At 39.1% G+C, this 8,185-nt stretch overlaps 1 protein-coding gene across 1 annotated transcript in view; it reads left to right on the forward strand.

The window, feature by feature from the left end:
* LOC311302232 (uncharacterized protein) overlaps positions 1 to 8,185 on the forward strand; it is a 340,899-nt gene that overhangs the window by 244,864 nt on the left and 87,850 nt on the right. The gene's annotated exons all lie outside the window — the stretch shown is intronic.

Raw genomic sequence — 8,185 nt, forward strand, 5'->3', positions numbered from 1 at the left:
AAAAACTAAGATAGTAGTCTTCACTAAAAAGAGAGGGGTCGATGTTCAGGTAAAGATGTATGGGCAAAAGATAGAGCAAGTAAAAGTCTTTAGGTTTTTGGGTATGTGGTTTGATGAAAAGTTGACATGGAATGAACATATCAGTAAGATAAATACTAAGTGTAAAAAGATACTGAATGTGATGAGATGCGTAACAGGGACAGAATGGGGGGCAAGTAGGGTTGCTAGTAAAAATTTGTATACAGCATTGATTAGATCAGTATTAGATTATGGGTATATTGCTTATGGATCAGCAGCAAAAACTTCCTTAACCTGTTAACTGTCACTGGCCCACCGGTGGGCCCATTTGTCATTGCATGTTTAAAACAATTATATCCTATACTTAACCTGATCTAATATTGACAAACAATATATCGTTGGAAAGCTCTAAGTGTGTACTTTTCATATTTGACCACTGTTTTGCAGGAAATATTATGTAGTGACAAACATTTATCAATTTGTGACAAGAGAAATTAGCGAAAAAATCAAAACTATACCAGGAGTTGTGACCTTTGTTATGAAAAACCAATAAACACACTTACAGTGACTTAAAGTTCAGTTTTTATGCTAATAATCCAAACTAAATATATTTTCTAGTATTTGTCCAAAAATATTGAGAATACAATCGAAAATTTATATATTTTTAATGGTTGATGTACAGTAGCAAGTCTTCAATGAAAACTGTAATGCATGTCCAGTTGATGCATGATCATACATGAAATTCACTTTTTCTGGGAGGTTTCTGTATCAGCACTCTAGTCAATGTGTATGATAAAGGCTTCTGATCAGAAACATCTACCTTTATCCAAAAATGATCAGGCAAGTCATTCAAGTAAGTCTCAATAACCAAAACAGAGCAGCTAGAGCTGTATCTAACCCTCGTGAGTCCCCAGCAACGCAGCAGGCCAATGGCCTCTTTGAAACCTGACTTTGACAAACTATTATCCAATCAAAAGCTAATTGCCTCCTGTTGCTAATCACATGTCCACCTGCAGTTTGAAAACTGCTGCTGAATGTTTGTCAACATAGTGTACAAATGTAAACCTGCAAGGGCTAGGAGCAACCATTTTATTTGCACTTCGACACTCCACACTTCATGGTCATGACATGGATCCGAAGAGACAGAAAACGACATTTTATACACTTTTAGAAGTTGTAGATGAGCTTTGCAAATCAAGTGATGAAGAGCGGGAGGAGTCCAGTGATGACGAACCAGACATGCTTTTTCCAGAAGCAGAATTTTCAGATACCTCACTAAATCGGTAAGTTCATACATTTATACCATCTTTACTAATATGCAGTATGTTAGAGAGCAGTGTGTAAATTTGACATGATGTGTAATTATGTATTATATTTAGTTTATTTTTTGCTAAATTTATACATTTCATTATAGTCATTACTAATGTATGTAATGGAACATACAAATGTGCATATAAATTTGATGTGTATTATATTTATTCTCTTGAAATGCACTGCTATAGTTTTTCATTTTTATATGCCAATATGTATTGTTTATATATGCATATTATTGCATATTATAATACAGGTGTCAAGACGATACTTCTGATGAGGACTGGACTGCTGAACAAAGATGCCAACCATCATCATCGGAATCACTTACTTCAGCTGCTCCTAGTAATTTCGGAGACAGAGGGAGAGGGAGAGCCAGAACCAGACGGAGAAGCAGTGAAACAGGGAAAGGACGAGACAGAAGCAGTGAGAGAGGAGGAGAAAGAGAGAGAAGCATTGAAAGAAGAAGAGAAAGAGAGATAAGTAGTGAAAGAAGAGTAAGAGAGAGAAGCAGTGAGAGCAGAAGAAACGGAGAGAGAAGCAGTGAAATAAGAAGTGGAAGAGGAAGAAAAAGTGAGAGAGGAAGAGGAAGAAGTGAGAGAGGAAGAGGAAGAAGTGAGAGAGGAGGAGAAAGAGAGAGAAGCATTGAAAGAAGAAGAGAAAGAGAGATAAGTAGTGAAAGAAGAGTAAGAGAGAGAAGCAGTGAGAGCAGAAGAAACGGAGAGAGAAGCAGTGAAATAAGAAGTGGAAGAGGAAGAAAAAGTGAGAGAGGAAGAGGAAGAAGTGAGAGAGAAAGAGGAAGAAGTGAGAGAGGAAGAGGAAGAAGTGAGAGAGGAAGAGGAAGAAGCACCAAGAGAGGGACAGACAGAGGGCGTGGAAGACAGATCCAATCTTTTTCATCTGGCACTGAAGATAGATGGCATACATCAGATGAGCCAGATATTTCACCACGTGAACCATTGTTTAGACCTGCTCGAAATCCTGGGCCTCAGATTATTTCAACAGAATCCTACAGTCCTCTGGAGCTATTTCAACTGTTCTTTTCATCATCTGTTTGCCAGACCATAATACAAAATTCAAATGCCTACACTGAGCACCTGAATACCACTAGGAGACCAAGGCAAGACATATGTCAGAAGGACTTGTTCTCCTTCATTGCAGTTGTCATCTACATGGGTCTGGTAAAGCTACCGGCAGTGACAGACTATTGGAATGGCTCCAGGCTTTATAGTATCAGCTTCCCAGCATCAGTCATGTCATGCAGAAAATTCAGTGCTATCTCTTCAGCACTTCACCTGAGTAATCCAAAAGTGGATGCTGAAAACCTGAAGAAAAAAGGTACACCTGCCTATGATCGGCTCTGCAAACTAAAGCCATTATATGATCAGCTTCGTGATGGATGCAAGAGCTACTTTCATCCACACCAGAATATCAGCATCGACGAGAGAATGGTGGCATCTAAGGCAAGGATTGGTCTAAAGCAGTACCATAAAGATAAGCCAACAAAGTGGGGGTACAAGCTCTTCGTACTTGTAGACTCAAGCCATGCCTATACCTGGGATTTTTTCATTTACGAAGGCAAATCCCCCGTAGCTCAAAGCCAACAGAACAAAGGGCTGAGCTACGACTCAGTGATGGCTCTAGTAGATGAAAAAGTCTTGGGGTCAGGCTATAAACTATACGTAGATAATTTCTACACTAGCCCAATGCTTTTTAGGGATCTCCTTGCAAAAAACTTCTGGGCCTGTGGAACCATTAGGTGCAACAGGGTGGGCTTCCCTAAAACCACCCTCAACAAGCTGCCAAAAACTGCACCCCGTGGGAGCATGAGGTGGATCAGGGATGATCAACTTCTCTTTGTGGAATGGAAGGACACAAGAGAAGTCCTGATGTGTTCTTCCTTTCATTCAGCCAATGGAGACCAGACCGTGCAAAGGAGGGTCAAAACTCCAGATGGGAAATGGACAGAAAAGACTGTTCCCGTTCCTGCTGCAGTGTTGGACTACAATAAGTGAGTCAAACATTTTTTCTGGAATTGCTGATTTGCTGGAAATGCAAAAATGTTAATAGCTATTTTATGTATTGATTATTGTTATGCTTGCTTTACACACAGGAACATGGGAGGAGTTGATGTATCCGATGCCCTCATTGGGTATTACACAGTGCTGCGGAAAACTAGAAAGTGGTACCACACTTTGTTCTACCACTTTTTGGACATTGCGGTGGTGAATTCATTCATAATCCACCAGCAGCTGGCTGCACTGCAGAACAAGAGGGCAAAAAACCAAAGAGAGTTTCGAGAAGCTCTAGTTTGTGAGCTGGCTGACTGGATGCCACCACCTGCTCCACCTGCTGCTCCTACTCCACCTGCTGCTCCTGCTTCCCATCACTCTGCACACCACAGACCAAAGCACATTGCACAGTCCAAGCGTGCTTCTAGAAGGAAATGCAAAGCGTGCCACAAGAAGACCCCAGTCATCTGCTCAGCATGTAATGTGGCTCTCTGCTTCTTGCCACATCGAGATTGTTTCAACAATTGGCATGATAAAAATAAGTAATAAGACTTTTCAGTCTTCCCATCACTCTGCACACCACAGATCAAAGCTTATTACTGAAAAGTTGTAAATAATTATATATAGTGATGTACAGTTGTATGAAGTCATTTATAGTAGTAATAGTTGTTGTTTCAACATATTTGTACATCTTTCATTATTATTTCATTATCTTTCTTTCATATATATTCATTGAAAAAAAAATCAATTAATGAACTGTTTATACTCTAAAAAAATATTTTACATCTTGAAAACAATGTTTTGAATAATAAAAAAAAGGATATCAATCTGTGTTGTGGTGTGATGTCAAGTGGTAACAAGTGTCCTTTAGGAATCATCAACTGGGCATGAATGTCACCTAGTGGCCTTTGTTGGTATAACAGCTCATAAAAATCTCATTTTTTAAGATATTAGTCTCAAATTTGGAACACAACTTCTTTAGAACTATGGCTTTTATTTCATATAAATTTTAGGGTGAACCAAATTTTTATTTATATATTATTTTAATAAAATATAAAAATTTTATTGCACTACTTTTTTATTACAATAAACTTAAACAGCTATAACTTTTTTGTTATTTATTTTTTTAAATTTCAGACACCTGTGCAATAAACCTCAAAATCTCTTCTTTAAAACAAGACCAGAATGAGGATTATATTCAAAAGCGTTCCAGAATTACATTCATTTGAATTTCGACAACAACTTTGCAGGCCTGCACTCAAAAATGGGCGTGACAGTTAACAGGTTAAAGAAGTTGGAGGTGGTGCAAGCTCAAGCCTTGAGACTCTGCTGTGCAAACAACTCCTGTGGCTGCTCTTCAGGTTGAGGTGGGGGAATTGCAGCTGCACATTAGATGTAAACAGTTAATGATGAATTACTGGATAAATCTACAAGGGCATTCTGAGGATCGACATCCTACAACAAAGACACTGCTACCATGCTGGGAGAGTGAAAGGGTCAAACGGGGATGCTTTGCATGGAAATGTGAGGAAATAGCTGGAGATATGGCATTAAGCAGACATGGGGACTTGTGACTTGGTGACTTGGACTCGAGTCGACTCGAGTCGCTGTTTTTATGACTTGTGACTTGACTTGACAAAAAAATAAAATACTTGAGACTTGACTCGGACTTGGAAGTTAAAGACTCGGGACTTGACTTGAGACACGATGACTTGAATGACTTAAGTGTTAATCAGGCTCCTTGCGGACATCCGCGTGCCTCCCATTTTTTATGACTGTGCTGTCAAGTACGCGCGGTCACTAGGCTAAAACAACGCAAGCCGATCTACTGCGCATGCGTTGAACGCGTTCACCGAGCGGACCTCAACAGAAAGTATAAATACAAGTAGTCCGCGTCCGAGCTGTGCGCAGCTATCGTGTACGCGTCCAAACTGGAGTATAACACATAGGCTTAAGCAGGCTGTCAAAAAAAACGCGTCTCTGAGAGAGAGAGAGAGAGAGAGAGAGGGAGTGTGTGTGTGTGTGAGAGAGAGAGAGTGAGAGTGTGTGAGTGAGAGAGAGCGAGAGTGAGTGTGTGTGTGTGTGTGTGTGTGAGAGAGAGAGGAGAAATGTAACAAAGTTTAATGTTGTACATAAACTGTGTTTGAGAGATAGAGAAGCAGGTGTTCAGAGAGGAGTCTGTTAGATGTTAAGCTGTTATTTGTTTTATGGACTCAATGTTGAAAATTTAAAACATTTCAAACACTGTTGGCAGAAGTGAAAAATAAATAATTTTATGAAGTTACAATTTTGTTTGATCCCATGATGTATTTTACTGAACATGAGTATTTACAATGCAAATCCAAATTATTGTAATTTACTGACAGTTACTTATTTCTTGTATTTTCACTTTATTAAGATCAGATTCTGCAGGTAAAATGATAATAATAAGGTGACTTGACTTGGACTTGACTTGACCTACTACACGACTTGACTTGACTTGACTTGACTTGACTTGACTTGACTTGACATAGCCTGTGACTTGACTTGCCCAAGAAAAAAATATTTGGTACTTACTTGAGAATTGAAGGTTAAGACTTGAGACTTACTTGAGACTTGCACATGTGTGACTTGGTCCCATCTCTGGCATTAAAGGGATAGTTCAGGATTTTAGACATGAATCTCTATAGCTTCCCCATAAGCAGTGTGGTGCATTGACCATGACTTACCCCCGACAGCGTCCTGTGAGCCGAGCTCCGGTCCAGTTTTGGTCAAGATGAAATTAGTCCGGCAAGTTTGCTGGGGTCACGGCAATAAAGCTTTTTTCTTCTCAAATCAATATGTGTTCAAAAGAGTGATATATTTGCAGCACAAAACCGCTGTCTATGGAGAGGTCAGACCTCGTAATGGCTTGGCACTATTTTCTTCCCCGTCATATCACTGCGCGCTGCCGCTACCTACAGCCAGCTGGGAGCCGCGCACGTGTCACTTTGTTTACAGCTCGTAAAGAGAACGATAACATGTCTGACTACAGCAGCGACGATGACAACATTGACTTCGACACACAGCCAAAAGGATCTTTACGAACCTGAATACACAGATGACGAGTTACGCCAGATGGAGTTAGAAAGGACAGAAAGAGAGAGGATGGACAGAGAAGTTGAACAAGTTTTCTACAAAGCTTGTACAAACTGATCGCTCTTGGTGAGTAGCTATGTTAGCTTATTCGTGTAGCTGTTCTGAGCACGTAAACACTGCTGTAAACACTGCCGAACAACTGAAAAAGTGGTGTGCGCCTGCGCAGCTCGCAGCTGGCTGTAGGTAGCGGCAGCGCGCAGTGATATGACAGGGGAGAAAATAGTGCCAAGCCATTACGAGGCCTGACCTCTCCATAGACAACGTTTTAGTGACGCAAATATATCACTCTTTTGAACACATATTGATTTGAGAAGAAAAAAGCTTTATTGCCGTGACCCCAGGAATCTTGCCGGACTAATTTCATCTTGACCAAAACTGGACCGGAGCTCGGCTCACAGGACGCTGTCGGGGGTAAGTCATGGTCAATGCACCACACTGCTTATGGGGAAGCTATAGAGATTCATGTCTAAAATCCTGAACTATCCCTTTAAGGCAAGGAAGATATATTCAGACAGTGCCAATATCAGTAACACCACCTTGGTTGTTTCCTTCAGTGTCAGTTGACTTATATTTCCTGGAAAAAATACAGGGACAAAAAGGTTGTGGAAATATTGCAGTAGGTTGAAGATAGGTTTACTTTATACTTTATTAGTCCCATCACTGGGAAATTTGTCTTGGACAACGTGCAAAGTCCGTACATACAACAACATACATTAATATATTGGTTACAAACAATGTATGTCACTGCAGTCATTTACATCTCACAGTAGGCAAGAAATAGTAAATGAGATTTATAAAATGTTGTACAGAATTAAAAATATGAATATGTTGATAGTATTTATGTGGACCCCAGCTCACAGAGGGATTAAGGGAAATGAGGATGTGGATGAATTAGCAAAACAGGCTTTGAAGCATGAGGAGATCTTGACTTGTACGTACCACTCAGTAAATCTGAAGCCAAAGGAATAATTAAAGGAAACATCATTAACCTGTTAACTGTCACCCCCCTTTTTTTGAGTAGACGTTAAAATGCACATTTCGAACTTAAATGGTTGTAATTAAAGAATGCTTTGGAGTATAGACGTACAATTGGTCTTGTTTTAAAGAAGACATTTGGCAGATTTTTGTAGAAGTGAAATAAATTAAGAAAGTGAAACAGGAAAAAAGTTATAGAAGTTTGAGTTTATGGAAATGTACAATGTAAAAAAAATTATTATTCATATTTTATGTAAAATATATATATTTAAAACCTGGGCGACTCTAAAACTGAACAAGTTGTGTTTCAAAATTTAGGTTGATATCTCAAAAAATGAGCTTTCAGTAAGATTTTGTTTGGGCGCAGTACCAAACTTTTTCACTAGGTGACAACCAGACTCCATTGCTGCCCATATAAGGGCGCCTCCATTACCATATGTGGTGATTTGAACCATTATTTCCACAATTTTCGTACAATTTATGAAGTAGACATTCTATTCAGAAGTAATATGGGAAGTTTGGCAGATTTTGATATGAATTCAACCTCTAAGAAACACATAAAAATGTTCATTGCTATTTCAAAATAAAGGTCTGAACACGCCTTAGGAATATGAAAATATTCTTGATGCAAATTGATAAATTACGGCTCCTCTGTAATTTATTTTGAAAATCAGTCACCAAATATGAAAACTAGAGATTGTAAGCTTTCAAATGATATATAGTTTGTCAAGATTAGTTTAGGTTTAGTATAG

This window comes from Rutilus rutilus, assembly GCF_951802725.1.
Source record: "Rutilus rutilus genome assembly, chromosome: 1".
NCBI classification, from domain to species: Eukaryota; Metazoa; Chordata; class Actinopteri; order Cypriniformes; family Leuciscidae; genus Rutilus; species Rutilus rutilus.